The following is an 18,675-nucleotide window of genomic DNA, read 5'->3' on the forward strand; positions in this document are numbered from 1 at the left end:
GTTTCAAAGGACAAGAAAAGGTGATAAGACTACTGAAATTGTATGTTCAACTTGTACCCTTCTTTTTGTTGAGACAATATTATATAATATGTCATTCCTTGCTTTATGTTAATTACAATGATGACTGACTTTAACTTCAATAATTACTGTGGTAATCAAATTAAAATATCTCTTGGACCTCAATCCTCCGCCGAATTGCCCCACCCCGAAACTCGACCCTCGGTCCGCCCCTGCAATTTTGGATTTTTGTTTCAAGTTCACTTTAAGGACAGATAGATTAATCGGGACTGGACGTGCAGTTTCAAGTACAATGGCAGGATTTGCCCCGATAAAATCCCTTTTCTTCCTAGTGTCCCAAGACGAGGCCCAACATAATATATGTTCATTTTGGGTCATGGTAGGCCAGAAAAAGGCGGGTTTTATTTGTCCTATTTTGTCTTTTTCGGCGTTTTTGACTTATTGGTCCTTTTTTAGCGTATTTTTAGGTCTTAACGGCTTTTTTTGCAACTTCAGCGGTTTTTACTGGAAGGTCTTACTTACTTAACCTGGAAGGTCGCTCTGTATGGCAACTTTATCTTGTTTTGAAGCTTTCAGCATGGTGTATACGACCAGACAGCACGCCTGCAAAGATCTCAAGTCAGATAAGGAGGTGCCGCGCAGAGGGAGGGGGTGGGGAGGTTAAAACTGAAGTTATTAATTAATTTGGATCACATTTATACGTCTTTTTCCGTTTTTAGGTCCTTTTTATAGTCCTTTTTTTTCAATTTATAGGTCTTCAACTTCCGGGCCCTAATTATTATACAGACTAATTTAAGGAATATATGTTTATTTTAGGTACTTTGAGCTCACTTGCATGTTTACTAACATAAAACGTACAAAACTGGTCATTAACGGCTGCGAGAATCTGGAGAATGATCGCACGCTTTCTCTGGCACGGTCACCTGTTCCATGAAGCTCATAACACACTATGCCTACCAACTCGCCTTTGAGGACTAAACCTGCTGAGTATCGACCGACAAGGGCAAGCCTTATTTTCGCAACGCCATATCGTCATTATAGTCAAGCATCAAGTTAGCATCACGGCTCGTGTGCTACGCTCCATGCTGGATGAAGTGAAACTATGCGCCCCAACTTACCCAGGAGTTATACCCACTAAATTTCTCTATTTACGAACAACCATAGTGGAAATTTGTTACATGTTGATGCTCCTTCCAAGTGTGGATCCTTCTGATATAACAACAAATCTCTATAAAAAATGCTGCAAATCCGGACGAAACATATTCCTCGTATTGTCCCATTATTCCTCAATGTGCGCTGGAACATCGTGTGGAGAAACACAGCGGTGAACCACCTCCCCAATCGAGTGCGCTCCATATGGTACTTAACTGTACACGATACTATCGTCACTAGAGTACGATTGCAGAAATACCTTATGGCAGACAACTCCCATTGTACCAAATGTGCACAGGACGACACCTTAGTGCACCGACTGACGACATGTGTGATAGACGTGGAACATTGGAAAAACCTTAAGAAGTTACTTGGAATCATATGCCGCCGCTCCCCGAACGACTTCACGGTGAACCATATATAACTATAGAGTTTCAGCATTTTCCTCTCACAAGAACACGTACAGTGCAATTTCTCATAGGACATTATTTCTATTATGTGCTTGGCAACCAACTTCATGTACAAAAACTGTCGTTCAAATTTTATGCCAGTGAACAATATCATCACAATGATCAGATAACCTGTAAAGAATTGTATGCAAATTTCCTACATGTGATCCTTTGAAATTCACGTTCAAATGTAAAATCTGTGTAAGTAATAGCTTCTTTCAATAAAGAAAATTTAAAAAGAGGAAAAAGAGTGGTTACAGTTGTATATTGTCAACCTGATGGTGGTAGGTTCAAACCCCTCCGGTGGCAGAAAATTTTAGACATATCATTGTGTTCATTTTCCACGCAGTGTAAAACGGAATGATTCTGTTTGGAATTAACGATGGGAGGAGGAGAAATGTTAGATGACAAAACCTCCATTTCAACGAACTGAGAAGTGGAGAAAAATTGGACAATTCTTAAAAATATGAAAATTAAATTCATGTTTTTAGTGGTATAATCGCAGGTAGAATCAAAGATTTTACGTGCCAGATTTTATCTCGCTCTGAACTCAGCCATAAGGCATTCTCCAATTCATTTTAAAAAAAAATATTGAATGATTCATGTCGATATTTTGATTAATGCATCAATTCTTGATGCTGAGACGATATTTTGTACAAATACCTCATTGCAACTCTCGTTTCCTTTCTCTTCTCTTCTCTCCATCTCCTCTCCTCTTCATCTTCTCTGCTTATATGTTAAATCGCCTTCCCTCCTGTTCTCGCCTCTAGTCTCTATCCCATTTTTCTCCACTCCTCTTATCTCCTCTCCTGTCTTAGATTTCACACTTCACTGTGTCTTCTCCTCTTCTTTTCGTTCTTCTTATTTTCTCTCCTTTACTATACTCGCAACTCCCATCTTCTCGTCTCCTCCTCTCCTCTCAAATCTCTTCTTCTCCTCTCCTTTCGTCTCTTTCCCTCCTCCCTTCTCTTCTTTGCTCCATTTTCCTCAACTATCCTCGTATCTTTTCCCTCTCTCCTCAATCGTATCCACATCTCTCCCATCTTATCTTCCGTCTTTTACTTTTTCTCTACTCCTTTCTCTCTTTTCTCCTCTCATTTGTTGTCCCTTTACGTTTCCTCTCTTCTTTTTTAATTTGTTCAGACTCATCAGCGATAAAATACCAGAAAATCGATTTTCTTTCTATCAGAAAGTATTTCTTATTTGCGACAAATGTAATAGTGATACTTTCTTTACAGTTTTATAAAATGATTCTTTTTTTTTATTCCTTTCGCGTATTTCATAAATATCTATTTTGCATATGGTAACCCTGAAATAGAGCCTAACTCTACACGCAACCCACTAGCGCCTCAAGTAATTTGGACTGTCTAGTTTAAAATGTCGTTGTCCTAAAACGTTTGAGATACACTGTTCATGTAAATTAAAGGAACAAAACGTTTCAAAATGCAGGTTCTTTATTTTGAAACTGATAAACTCAATTTAACAGTGAAGAGGACAGTAATATGAAATTTAGCAGTGAATACAATGCAACAAATATCTTGGAGTCATAATGAAATGTATCCAGCTTTATCCTTAGATGGTCATTCTGCATGATATTCCTTCGAAATAAAAGAAGAGTATTTTAAAATATCTCAGGATTACTTTGTAAGGACTACTGATTTTTTCTTATTTGTAGGAATATCTGTATATCTACATGTCATTATTATAATAATATTATTAATTGTAATTATATATGTATAAACTATGAGAAGATAGAAGACTTGATGGAAAAAGAGAGAAAGGGACCATGCATTATCGTAATGGATGATTGGAATGCTGTAGTAGGAGAAAGGCAGGATGGTAGTACAGTAGGATGATATGGATTAGGTGAGAGAAATGAGAGAGGGGAAAACCTGGTAAATTTCTGTAAAAGAAACTCCTTAGGACACTCTTCCAGCAACATAAGAGAAGGAGATACACCTGGATATGGCCAAGAGATAGCAAAATATACCTGATAGATTACATACTGATATAAGCAAGATTTCGAAATTGTTTGAAAAATGCGAAGACATTGCCAGGAGCTGGCGTTATTCAGACCACATATTGCTAATAGGAGAAATCAATCTTAGATTGAAGAAGATAACACAGGATCAGGTGAGCAAGAAACCCTACTTAGAGATGCTAAAGTAAGAAGCAAAATGACAAAAATTTGCTGAAAATTTTCAAGGAAACTATACTAAGTTTAAAGCTAGTTGTAACAATAAGAATGAGATGTGGGATGGAATAAAAAATTGCTTACAGAAGGCAGTGGATGAAACAATAGGCTACAGAGAAAGGAAAAGTGCAAAGAAACCATGGTTTACAGAAAGTATGCTGGAAAAATGGAGGAACGGAGAGAATGGAAGAATGTAAATTCAGAAGAGGGAAGAAATAATTGCAGGATACTAATTAACCAGATAAGAAGAGAAACTGACAGAGCAAGAGAACAATGGATGAATTAAAAATGTGAAGAAATTGAAGAACTGGAAAAATGAGGAAGGTATGACTTGATGTACCGTGAAGTAAACTGCTTGAACTTCCAAAAGAAGAAATGGAAAACAATGTGGATGATAGAAGACGAGGGAGGATGTGAAATCACAGACAAGGAAGGAATATCGAATGTGTGGGGAAAGTACGTTGAAGAGCTCTACCAGAAAGAGAATCGCCCAGACAGTCTGAACGTAGAAAATGAAGAAGACCTGCCTGATGATGAGAAAGGATACTATATCCTGAATGAATAATTTGAGCAAGCACTTAAAGAAATGAGGAATTGGAAATCAACGGCCACTGATGAAATTCCTGTTGAACTTATCAAATGCCTGGGAGATGGAAAAAGAGAAATACTGCACTTATGCAATGAAATCTATGAGAAAGGGGATTGGCCACAAGATTTCACGGATACTTTTTGGTACATCTGCAGAAAAAAAGCAATGCCAGAAAATGTTCTGAGTACAGGGAAATCTGCCTGATATCTCACTTGGCAAACATTGTTCTAAGACTTCTGAACAGACGCCTATACTTGAAGGTCAGTGGCGAGTTAGAGGAAGAACAGTTTGGTTTCAGGAAAGGAATAGGTACAAGGAATGCAATTGGTTTACTGAGGACCATTGGGGAAATATATTTAGAGAAATGAAAGGAGGTATTTGTAGTATTTGCAGACGTGGAGAAAGCCTTTGATAGAGTTAATTGGGTTACACTTTCAGAAATTCTGAAGAAAATTGGTGTAGATTGGAAAGAGAGAAGACTTCTAAGCAACTTATACATGAATCAACGAGTTAAAGTGAGAAATGACAGAAGGCTGTGAAATTGGAAGAAGAGTACGACAAGGATGCTGCCTATCGCCTACTTTGTTTAATATCTATTTAGAAGATATAGTGAAAAATTGTTTCCAAGGTACAGGAGGTGTCAAATAGGGAGGAAGAAGAAAAATTGCATAAGATTTATTGTTGACATGGCATTATTCTCTGAGAATGAAAGAACCATAAATAGTATGTTAAAAGAGTTAAAGAGCAGCTGTGAGCAGTATGGGATGAAGATTAATGTAAAGAAGACAAAGGCAATAGTTATAGGACGGAAACCAAGGAATATTAATGTGAAAGCAAACAGTGAAAGAATCCAGCAAGTGGAAACTTCAAGTACCTCGGATGCACTAAAAGCATTGACATGAGCTGCAACCAAGAAGCGAAAATGAGAATCGCAATGGCAAAAGAAGCTTTCAATAGAAGAAGAAATGTTTTTGTGGACCCATGGACATAGGTATAATGAAGAGATTAGTGAAATGTTTTGTGTGGAGTGTAGCACTATATGGTGCAGAAACCTGGACGTTGAGAAGAAATGAAGAAAAACGACTCGAAGCTTTTAAAATGTGAACATGGCGACAAATGGAGGGTGTAAAATGGACGGACAAGGTAAGAAACGAAGCCGTACTGAAAAGAGTTGGTGAAAAAAGACCTATACTGGAGACCATCAAGAAGAGGAAAATAAACTGGTTAAGACACTTGTCTAAGAAGGACCTGCCTGCTAAGGGATGCCTTGGAGGGAATGGTTAAAGAAGGAAAAGTCCGTGGAAGAAAGAGATATCAGCTTACGGATTATATTATATTAACTGAGTCGTATGCTATTACGAAGCTTAAGGCAGAGAATAGGGAAAGCTGGAGATTTCAGTGAAAAACCTGCCAATTAGGCAGAAAACGATTGATGAATATATATATGTGTGTGTGTGTGTGTGTGTGTGTGTTTGTGTTTGTGTTTGTGTATATTGCTACATTTTGCCGACTTTAGTTGTGACTGTATCCACGTATGAATATGTTAATAGTGGTGCCATTAGAAATTTTAAAACGATCCAGGAATATCGTAATGTTTATTCAGATATGTATAACGTGAAATTTTAAACAAATCTACAGTAATAATTATAATGTTTGTCCTTACCTTCCAAAGCCGAAGTATTTCGATTAAAAATTATGTCACTCCTGTGGGTAAAATAAAATGACAGACAATTTAATAATTATGGAAAAGTATAATTTAAAAACTGGAAGAAACAAAGAATATTAAAACTGACTTTATTTTATTGCGTTCGATGTTTTTTATCACCCGCAATAAGACATACTCGAAATAGATATCACCTCTAATTCCCACAACCTAACAGAGAATTATATGCACAGACTTGTTAAAAGTTCACATGTTAAAGTTTTGAGAACTGAATGAAATGATTTTTCTATAATTTGTTTGATTTGTAATGAAAAAAGTAGTCTTCAAACTTTCCCTGTATAAACCGATTATGTACTGATGTATTTTGGAATGTCGGTTCGGGTTCATATCTTTCTGTTAATTTTAGTGCTGTATGACTAAGAGAAATTGCATATTTTTCAACTTTAAAATTAAGTTACACGGAACATAATAGGATTAGTACGACACGATAAAGTGCCGTTACTTTACTCAGAGATTGCATTTATCTTAGGATTATTACCAAATAATGTCGGATAATGAGAAGACACATTTACTGTGTAGAATATTGTACTATATTAACTGATATCTTATTAATGGACACTGTAACGAGTTTTGCATGGTTTTAATTAAAATTATTTTAATCCAATTTGAACTTTCACCTGCAGAAATAAATGAATTTTTAGAAATTCTAATAAAAGTTGGTATCTTAAAATTGTAATCCTATATATTTTTTAGCGTTCATTGCATATTTGTATTAATTTACGAGATTCCTTCGTACACATTTCATATTAGTTATATGGTATCGATAAATAAAATATTGTAATTGTGTTTCATATGTAAAGTGTTTGTTATAGTGCAGTTTATGAATAACATAAACGATAGTTTCCTTGCATTATACAATTTTTTGTTCTGCTGTCAGCAGTTAAAAGTAGTTACAAAATTAGATTACGAATGCACTATATTGTTACTCTTGTTCATATGATGTTGCTTGGAATTATGTTTGGCTATTACATGTATTATTTTCTTCTTATATCTAAAATATTTCTTATTTTCTTGTATTTGAGTATAATGTTATGAATTAATATTAACATACCTCGTGTTTGTATGGATGCATTCCTGCAAGATAATTTAATTATATCATACTTCTTGAATTTACATGAATGTGTGTGTATAAATACACGTATATAAGTATACACCTGTGTGTGTGTGTGTGTGTGTGTGTGTGTGTGTGTGTGTGTGTGTGTGTATATATATATATATATATATATATAATGACACGCAAAGACACATATACACACACAAACACGAGATATATAATTTTTTTCCAGTGTTTAGTGTGTCACAAACAACTACAGTGCGTTCGATAAGTCCCCGTACTCATACTTTAAAAGGGGCCTCCTCTCTGGCATAGTGGTATCGTCGTCGCCTTGTAATCAAGGGGTCCGGGTTCGATACCCGGTGGAGCCACTTTAAACTGTAGGTCCAGTCCCGATTAGAATTACTATACATAAAGTGGACTTAAAACACCAACTCAACCAACTCATACTTTAAAAATAAGTTACTAAGGCATTCATCTGGATGAGTTGGCAACCCTGCCAGTAGGGATTGGTATGACTTTGAAGAACGAGTTCATGTTATATTTAGAGCAGTGCCGCTGTTACAGTCCTCGATGTGAGACGTGCACGTACAATCAGTGTTTGTCAACAATGCCTTCTAAACACATCGCCACTGAGACGTGGTGAAACGCGAAGAGACACAAAACTTGTGTCGTCGGTTTCTATTGAAATCAAATGGTGTAACGCCCACTATAGGGAGAGGCGCAGAACCGAAGCATGGGATTTCCGTGTAAGAAGTCTTCAGATTATCTTAAAGGTTATCGCCCACTGAGAGGCCGGAAACTCACGAGTTGCCACGTTGCTTCGTGTCTCAGTGGACGTTAAGCTCTACGCCCCACATAGCGAATTTCTATGTTGGAAGCATATTTTGAGTATGTAATATGAAAAATGTAAGGGGAAATGGATTGATTGAGTTGATGTTTTAAGTCCACTTTATGCACAGTACGGCTAACCGAGACTGGACCGACAGTTTAGAGTGGGATCCAAACCACCACCGGGAATCGAACCCGTGACCTCTTGATTACAAGGCAACGACGCTACCACTGCACCATCGGGGAGGCCAGTGGAGAAATGGAGAAGTCTATTTCCCGATTATCCGGAACCATATAAAACCGCAGTAATTGATTGCTTCAAATTTAGTTTCAACATTATTTTTGTGTGTTTCAACGTGCGGAAAGTGGTTTGCCGTCTTGTCAGTGTGTTTCCTACATCAGAGATTGCAGTGTTACTCATATTTAGTTTACAGACTATTTTTGGTGTACTTAAAGACAAATGCATGTATTTAATACGTTAATTACAAGCAAACAAATTATCAATCTTAGAGTGCGGGAACTTTTCGAACGATCTCAAGTATCAGAAGGATAAACTAACCTATAGACATCAACCGGGCAACGAGATTTGCAAATATATGACATAGTAGGCTAAGAGAAAAAATCTGATATAACCAATTCCTTTTCAATACGTTGTTTTCCAATTTTTTTCGTATCTTTCTTTACTTTCCGTAGGGCTACTGGATGCGATCCTTGTTTCGTTATACAACACATAATATGGTTGGTAGTTTCCCATTTATCACAGAATTTGTATGTTCCTTGCAACACTGGCACGTGCCGTGCCACGACAGAAAGGCACGTCACATTGAGATATTTGTCGGTGCTTAAAATATTCCATAGAGAAAATTCTGTAAATTAATAATTGGGAAGTCAGCCACTTATGGGTGAGAAAAATATGTGAGTAATTATCGAACGATCATAATTAGACGTCTGATGACTGATGCCATGTAAATCTGTCATTTGCGATCAATATTGGTCATGTGTACCATTTCGTGATTGGCGATTATAAGGGTTAAGTCGGCAGTGGAGTCCTATTTCAGGGCATATCATCTTAGTTAGGTCGAAATTTTGTCAACAGTTGCAGGCAACATGTGCATAAAAATTGGCCATACATTTAACATGAAAAAACATGAATAAAAAATTTTGCACCGAAATTTGATTTCTGAGCTGATGCTGCCTACCCCTGGATTATCGTAACCACGTCCAACGACGAGTGCAGGACCGACACCACGTGATGGCATCTATTACCTACATCATAACTTGAAAAATTAATAACGATATTTCAGTTATGTTTCTTTCTTGTTCATTAATATACATATGATTTCATGACGTGCTCAATGACGAAATAATATAGTTATTTTTATTACTTTTAAAGACTTTTTTCTCTAAATTTGCTTTTTCAAGAAATGGTCTGCTATGTTACTGAAATCGGGGTCTGGGTCTGGTGTAGGACGTACAGACGCAAACAGCTTGATATTTGCAGGTGATGACGACGAAATATCACTGTTACGGCATGTAACTCGTGTTCTCAAATGGAAAAAAGAAGGGCATCAGTAGTGAAATATGTACTACGAGTATTACTGGAACACAAAAAGTATGACCCCTTCTCTGATTGATCTTGGCTACACTTAAAACTATGTCAAGATGCTTATATAAGCTTATTGCCTACAGAGTGCTACTCTGTCCAATCCAAGAATTTAGTAAAAAAAGCCCTCGGGGATTTCACGTAAAACGTATGATTCCCCTCAGATTGATTTGGCTACACGTACAAAAGCTGTATCTGTCAGATTGTTGTCCATAGGATTGTAATAAATATGGCCCTCTTGGCATTGTTTTGGCTACACCAAAAACTAAGCCAAGATGCTCATATGAGCTTATTGCCTTGAGTGTAATACTCTGTAAAGTGTAATCTTATGAACTACAAAGCACACTGCTGAATCCAAGTGATATTTTTTATTAAGTATATAGTTTTTGATTTGAGCCCCAAAAAATTATATATAAATAACAAAACCAAAAATAGTAACAGACTAAGTATACACACAAAGTATACATACTAAGTATACACACCAAGTATACAAAGCACACGGCTGAAGCCAACTGATATTTTTTATTAAGTATATAGTTTTTGATTTGAGCCCCAAGAAATTATACATAAATACCAAAACCAAAACTGCCAAATCAAAAATATTGTAAACAATGCGATAAGAATATATCCAGCCCTAATGGGGCTAAGCACCAACGTCATTGTGATCCTGAGAAACGCAAAATGCCCACTAAAATATGCCCAAAATGCCATAAAAAGTTTTGCAAGGCATACTTCAATAGACATATAGGCTCTTGTTCTGCACAGGCATCAACATTGCTCCAACAGCCATCTACATCTGGTATAAAAAGAAAGCTTGTTACATCTGATAATACTAGACCAGCAAAGCAGCCACGCAAAGCACCCATTGATAGTAGTTTTAATAGTCAACTAAGGGATTACCGTTTCGTATCAGAGCCAAGATTTAATATTAAGAATATTTTGAATACTGTAAATTCTGATGTGCAGGCTATTCTAAACGCACAAAATGGCTCTTATAAGCTATATCTCAAATTGTATACTGAATATAAGAAACCAAATGGCACAAATGTTACACAGCCCCACATAACAAAAACTGTACCTGTATACTCAAATACAAACTTAGACGAAATACTAAGCAGTTTGATAGACCAATTGCTTATCAAACATTCTGAGTTTACTGCTAAAAAATCAGGATGGAGTCTTTGTAGATCTCCACACAGGCTCTATGTTAATATTTCTGAATTCAGACCTCTACAAGGTTCGACATATCTGCCTTTACCTGTAGTTAACGTAGAAAATACCGACCAGAAAAGCTTTGTGTGGTCTATTTTGGTTGCTTTGTTTCCAATTTTCAATAATCCACAGCGAATAAGTCATCATTCAAGTACAGCGTATCAGCTACAGGAACCTTCTAGTTTTTGTTATGTAGTTGTACATGATGGTTTTGTTAGTAAATCATACTTATACAGGAGACCAGATGCTGTTAAAAAAATTGTGCATAAAATAGAAAATGTGTACCATAGCATAGCCCATGAAATATTATTAAAATCAGAACCTATGCTAATTTTAACAGCTTATCAAATCGAAGATTTCAACAGTACAGAAAAATGCCCGGTATGCAATTCTGAATTTTCGGATAAAAATATCAAGGTGTCTCATCATTGCCATACGGGCGGTCGATATAAACAGGCTTTGTGTAGTAGCTGTAATATTAAGATCCAGAGACCAAAATTTGTCCCGATATTTTGCCACGGTGCATCTAATTATGATTTTCATCATCTGATCATATACGAGGGGTTTAAGTAGCAGGATTTAAATATTTTAGCAGAAAATGACGAAAAATATATAGCTATTAGTAAAATAATCAGTGTTAATGGCAGGCCCACATACCTAAGATTTCTAGATTCATATAGATTTCTGTCGGCTAGCCTTGCCACTCTGGCCAGTCAATTATCTGATGCCCAATTCAAAATTACGTCTGACACGTTTCCAAATTTGGACCTGAAATTGCTTAGGCGGAAGGGGTATATCCATACGATTATGTTACCGAATTTTCTAAATTTGACGAGTGTGCTTTGCCACCGCAAGAAACGTTCTACAGCAAACTCAGAGCATCAGGATTCACCGATGACGATTATCGCCCTGCCCAGTTCATGTGGACCAACTTAAATTGTCAAAATCTTGGTGATTAACATAAATGCTATTTGGCACTCGATGTGACGCTCTTAGCCAATGTCATTGAGGAATTTAGAGAATCCTCAATACAAGATTATTACCTTGACCCGGTCTATTTTTGCAGTGCTCCAGGCCTAGCATGGTCTGCGATGCTTCTGAACACTAAAATAAAATTGGATCTGATCCAGGACCAGGACATGTATCTGTTCATCGAAAAATGTATACGAGAGGGCATGGTATAATGTTCTAAAAAATATAGCAAAGCCAACAACAAGTATGTCCCCGATTATGATCCTGCACGACCATCAAACTATTAGGTCAGTCAAAAAGTAAATGCAATCATTTTTTTTATTTTTCACAGCAACAATAGAAAACTTACAATGATATCATTTTCCAACATAGTCCACCTGCACTTCAATACACTTGGTCCAACGTTCCACAAGCTTTCCAATACCCTGATAAAAGAAGGTTTTCGGATGAGCAGCAAGCCACTTATGCACCGCGTCCTTCACCTGTTGATCTGTGTCGAATCGACGGCCTCTTGAAGCATCTTTAAGTGGACCGAACAGATGGTAATGCGACGGGGCGAGATCGGGACTGTATGCAGGATGCTCTAACACCTCGAAGCGCAGACTCTGCAGAGTTTGAGCGGTGTTGGCGGCGGTATGGGGACGCGCGTTTTCGTGCAACAAAAGAATGCCTTCCGACAATCGACCTCGTCGTTTGCTTCGGATTGCAAGCTTCAACTTGTTCGAAAGCATATCACTGTATCGTTCACTGTTTATTGTTGTCTCCCTTTTCACAAAATGTTCCATAATTACCCCTTCTGAGTCCCAAAAAAGTGTGAGCATTACCTTTCCTGTAGAATGTTGATGCTTGACTTTTTTTTCCGAACTTGTTCGACTGCTTTTGAACATTTCAATCCACTGGTAAACACTTCGCAGCGGTAAAACATTGTCACCGTATTGTGCTGAAAGTCTTCTATGGATTTCAGCTCCTGGTACACCTACAGACCACAAAAAACGGATTACAGAATGCTGTTCTTCTGTGGTGCACACGGAGAGTGGCGCAGCCATGTTTGCTTGGCAACACTGCAGAGCGAACTGAAGTAATGACGCTGTACCCTGCCACAGGCGAAGACAACGATACTATCTATCGGTTAACGAGCGCAGAAAGCTGTACAGCCAACCTACGGAAGAAAAGAAAAACTTTGCATTTACTTTTTGACTAACCTAATATATATTTTATGTGGATGCCAACAGCCTGTATGGTTATGCCATGATGGATAAACTGCCATATGGAGGGCTTGAGTGGGTTGAAGATTTTAATATTGAGGATCTTCAAGACTTTGATGACAGTGACTATGGCCTGTTCTTAGACGTGGATCTGGCAATTCCTGATAATTTACACAGCAAATGATCTGCCGCCAATACCTGAGGTCAAGTGTTCACCTGACTCTAAACAGTAGAAGTTGATGATGACTCTGGAGCCAATACAGGGTTATGGCATATACTACAAGAACCTCCATTTCCTGATGCGTCACGGTGTTAAAGTAACCAAGGTTGGCAAAGTCTTAAGATTCAGGCACTCAAGACGATTGAAGCCATACATTGGTACAAACACCGAGCTTCGAACACTTGCAGTAACACAATTTGATAAGACCTTGTTAAAATCGGTGTATGGCAAAAAAATAGAAAATGTCTAGACGCAGAGACGTATATAAACAACCATGAAACGACAAATCGTTGACGAGTAGAGGATGTATACCACATCATAAAACGAATCTCTTATCGTCAATTGGGTCCAGAGCCACCTTTTTTACAATATTTGTAGTCAACAAGTGATCCACACTCTGGATTCTACATTCTGATGTTCTGATTGTACTACATGATTTGAGACAATCTTCGTGATCTTCAAATTTGAGCTCTTTGTCTACATTTACTCTACCAACGCCCTTGGCATTTTTAGTAACAGCACCACTGGATGTTTCAAAGCTGTACATCTTGGCCCTTAACCCAGCAAATGCTACAATAACATCGCCAAGTGTCTCGGCTTTTAACTTGCCAGGCACCTTTTTGTTGTGTGGTTGATATTCAGATGGCCAGGCAATTTGCTGGTATCGAAATATTCAAGCAATGCAGGCTGTGTTATATCTTTATAAACATCATCTGTCTAAATATCAAGAATAAAGCTATCCGTGTCCATATACATCAGTTTTACACGATCACCATAAAAAGGCTTAAGAACATCGTAATAAAGCACCAGCATATGTAATTTGGCCAATTCTAATATTACAGCCTCTACATAAATAGGCTTATCAAACTTGATCTTAGTTTTTTCGTGTTGAAGAGTGCCAAATTGTCATAATAAATTCTTCTGTAGTTGAAATTAGGCTTTGCTACCAATTTTTTGCTCTGGCTGGGGTCAGTAACCAACTTGACATCAGTATGTTTTCTGACATTTTCTATGGTCTTATCATACACCGAATTGACCATTAATTTGAACAAGGTCTTATCATATTGTGTTACTGCAAGTGTTCGAAGCTCTGTGTTTGTATCAATGTATGGCTTCAACCATCCTGAGTGCCTGAACCTTAAGACTTTGCCAACCTTGGTTACATTAACACCGTGACGCATCAGGAACTGGTGGTTTTTGTAGTATATGCCATAACCCTCTTTTGGCTCCAGAGTCATCATCAGCTTCTTCTGTTTAGATTCAGGTGGACACTTGACCTCAGGTATTGACGGCAGATCATTTGCTGTGTAAATTATCAGGAATTGCCAGATCCACTTCTAAGAACAGGCCATAGTCACTGTCATCAAAGTCTTGAAGTTTATCCATCATGGCATAACCATACAGGCTGTTGGCATCCACATAAAATATATAGTTTGATGGTCGTGCAGGATCATAATCGGGAACATACTTGTTGTTGGCTTTGCTATATTTTTTAGAACATTGTACCATGCCCCCTCGTATACATTGTTCGATGAACAGATACATGTCCTGGTCCTGGATCAGATCCAATTTTATTTTAGTGTTCAGAAACATCGCTGACCATGCTAGGCCTGGAGCACTGTATTATATCGACCGCACGTATGACAATCGCACGTATGACAATGATGACTCACCTTGATATTTGTATCCGAAAATTCAGAATTGCATACCGGGCATTTTTCTGTACTGTTGAAACCTTCGATTTGATAATCTGTTAAAGGTAGCATAGGTTCTGATTTTAATAATATATCATGGGCTATGCCATGGCACACATTTTCTATTTTATGCACAATTTTTTTAGCAGCATCTGGTCTCCTGTATAAGTATGATTTACTAACAACACCATCCTGTACAACTACATAACAAAAACTAGAAGGTTCGTGTAGCTGATACGCTGTACTTGAAGACTCTTCGGGATCTGGGCTGCAAATAGCAAGCGGTTTGAGATTTGATTCAAAATCACAGATTATATATGCTGGGTGCCGCAACATAGCTTCGAATTTTTTTGAATTCGGCATTTTCGTTTGGTTTGGGCATAACCATATGAACAGGTTTATGGTTGCCAGGGTATTTTAAATTTTCAGCCAACTTGTTTTTACCAATTTTGGAATTCCTTTTAGGAACGCCATTTACCATTATTCAACCATCAAATACAGTCAAACAACTTCGACACAACTTGTATATTGTGTTTATTTGCCTTGTTGTTTTCTGACTAAAGCCTGAAGATTGCGTATCAGAGTGTAGTGATATGTACCATCCCCTCAATTAAGAGCAGATCAATCGAGGCAGCAGAGTCATCATCAAGGTTGCTGATTCTAAGAGGCTCTATTAAGCAATCGCCACGACTAACAGAACAAATAAACACATTAAGAGATAATGGCATACCATTGCTATCTTTGGCCCTTTTTTCGAATTTATTGATTTTATTTGATATTCTAAGCCCTCCATAGCATCGTCAAAATCATGTTTGTGCTGTTTATAATGACTTATTCGCTTTGGAGTATTTAAAACTGGAAACAAAGCAACCAAAATAAACCACACAAAGCACTTCTGGTCGGTATTTTCTACGTTAACTACAGCTTTTCTGTTTTTGATATTGTCAGGTAAAGGCAGATATGTCGAACCTTGTAGAGGTCTGAATTCAGAAATATTAACATAGAGCCTGTGTGGAGATCCACAAAGATTCCATCCTGTTTTTTAGCAGCAAACTCAGAATGTTTGATAAGCAATTGGTCTATCAAACTGCTTAGTATTTCGTCTAAGTTTGTATTTGAGTATACAAGTTTTTGTTATGTGGGGCTGTGTAAATTTTGTGCCATTTGGTTTCTTATATTCAGTATACAATTTGAGGGATAGCTTATAAGAGCCATTTTGTGCGTTTAGAATAGCCTGCACATCAGAATTTACAGTATTCAAAATATTCTTAATATTAAATCTTGGCTCTGATACGAAACGGTAATCCCTTAGTTGACCATTAAAACTACTATCAATGGGTACTTTGCGTGGCTGCTCTGCTGGTCTAGTATTTTCAGATGTAACAAGCTTTCTTTTTATACCAGATGTAGATGGCTGTTGGAGCAATGTTGATGCCTGTGCAGAACAAGAGCCTATATGTCTATTGAAGTATGCCTTGCAAAATTTTCTATGGCATTTTGGGCATATTTTAGTGGGCATTCTCAGGATCACAATTACGTTGGTGCTTAGCCCCATTAGGGCTGGATATATTCTTATCGCATTGTTTACAATATTTTTGATTTGGCATTTTTGGTTTTGGTATTTATGTATAATTTCTTGGGGCTCAAATCAAAAACTATAGACTTGATAAAAAATATCAGTTGGCTTTAGCAGTGAGCTTTGTAGCTAATAGGATTACACTTTACAGAGTATTACACTCAAGGCAATAAGCTCATATGAGCATCTTGGCTTAGTTTTAGGTGTAGCCAAAACAATGCTAAGAGGGCCATTTTTTTTACAAACCTATGGACAATAATCTCCAGATGCAGCTTTTGTACGTGTAGCCAAATCAATCTGAGGGGAGTCATACTTTTTACGTGAAATCCCCGATGGCTTTTTTACTAAATTCTTGGATTCGACAGAGTAGCACTCTGTAGGCAATAAGCTTATATAGGCATCTTGACATAGTTTTAAGTGTAGCTAAAACCAGTCTGAGAGGGGTCATACTTTTTGTGTTCCAGTAATAGTATTTGTATAAAATGCGAAAATTTTTAGAACTTTTGTATATCAGATATATCACACCTGACGTATAATTCCCACCAATCAAAGTCATGAATCCGTCTCATAGTACGAATATGTAACTACAATTTACTTAAGCAATTTAAAGTTAAAATTAAATTTTCTAACTTAGAGTTAATATATTAAGTGTATTATTGTCATATTTTAGAAATATTATTATGCATTGAAGATCTACTTTTTTCTTTATTTCTCTTTACCTGAATTTGCTAAAGAACCTAAAGTTGATAATATGAACAGTATTGTTTTGTCTTAGTTACTATAAACAAAAATGTTTAGCTATAATTCCTATTCTCATTATACTCTATCGTTAATCATCAAAAATGAACATGAAGTCAACGTTTGGATGTATATTTTTTAGTAATGCATTTACATGTATTACTTTCTACAAAATTTCTGGTTTTAATATAACTGTAATATAATTTCCTTTGTCAGACATAATTATTAGTTTCCTCAATAAATACATTACATCATTACCACAGACTAATCATTTCTGTGTAAGCTAATATAACCTGGTAGAACTTACCCTGTGCAGTCATAATTAACTGAGCTAAGGAAGAAGAAAAATAAAGTTGTTTTTTATAATTCTGAGCAAATATAGAAGTTTTTAACAATGAGAAAAATATATATATACATATGGAAGATACCTATATAAATATTTGTTGGTACAGTGGGATCCATAAGTATTATCGTACAAATTGTCCATCACCATGTTCGTGCACTTTATTTGACCCAATAAGAGCTTCAAGAATTAAAAGAAAACCTAAAACAAGCTATTGACAACTTCTGCACCAGCATACATAAAGATCCATCTCTTAAAACCAAACAGGATGCAAGAGAAAAAAATAATGAAAATCGTCATGGACAATTCGCACGGTAATACTCATGGATCCCACTGTACTTCGTAAAGTTTAATTTGTCAATGTTGGCACAGTGTTGAATAATTTCCAAGATTTTAGAGACATTTGTAAAGTTTAATTGTGACAACAATTCCTATTAAGTAAAGTAATTTAAATTCAAATTAGTAAACCCAGTTGGTGGTTTAATTCATCCACCTTCCTAAAAATTTAAATTGATACTCGATGTTGTGAATTACTTCAATCTTATAATAAACTATTACATTTTCTTGCTACATCTTATTTGTGTCGCACTTAGAATGTTCTAAAATTGTTATTCTTTTCCAGGTATATTCTAATGATGTTTTTGGAAGTTTACATAAGACATGATTTCATCCTCATTGGCTCATACCGTTTTAGAGCCATATGAAGATAATTTATACGGGTAATATAAAGTTAAGAAATGTTTCACTTTTTTTCAGTGGGTAAATTATTAAGTCAATCTGCATTGTGTAATCTGTAATTCGTTAATGGATATTCATTAATAAATCGACAAACTCGGTTTACTTAATTAGAAATGTTTCCTGTTATTATATAAATATATAAATACGGGATAATTATAAATGATTCGTCTGGTTTTAAAGTGAAATATTTCCAAAACTACTAATATAATATGTATGTTTTAATCATGAAACGAAAGAACACATCTGAAAGTTTAATTTCTCATATTTGTAACCTTGGTACCTGCCGACATATGGCAGCACAAACCTAATGGCGTCTATGCAGCACAAAGCATTCTGTGTTTGGGAATATGGGGAATATGAGAGG

The 18,675-nt window shown here is 36.6% G+C and overlaps 1 long non-coding RNA gene across 1 annotated transcript; it reads right to left on the reverse strand.

Moving 5' to 3' along the window:
* Nucleotides 1-3,070: 3,070 nt before the first annotated feature.
* LOC145981323 (uncharacterized) lies at nucleotides 3,071-7,200 on the reverse strand. Its single transcript, XR_014440955.1, has 3 exons — nucleotides 7,177-7,200; nucleotides 6,066-6,106; nucleotides 3,071-3,217 (listed from the first exon to the last, which is right to left on the reverse strand). It is a non-coding gene; the product is annotated as an uncharacterized LOC145981323 (long non-coding RNA).
* Between the last annotated feature and the right edge of the window lie 11,475 nt (nucleotides 7,201-18,675).

This window comes from Lepisma saccharinum, chromosome 29 (genome assembly GCF_977018435.1).
Source record: "Lepisma saccharinum chromosome 29, izLepSacc3.1, whole genome shotgun sequence".
In the NCBI taxonomy this organism is placed as follows: Eukaryota; Metazoa; Arthropoda; class Insecta; order Zygentoma; family Lepismatidae; genus Lepisma; species Lepisma saccharinum.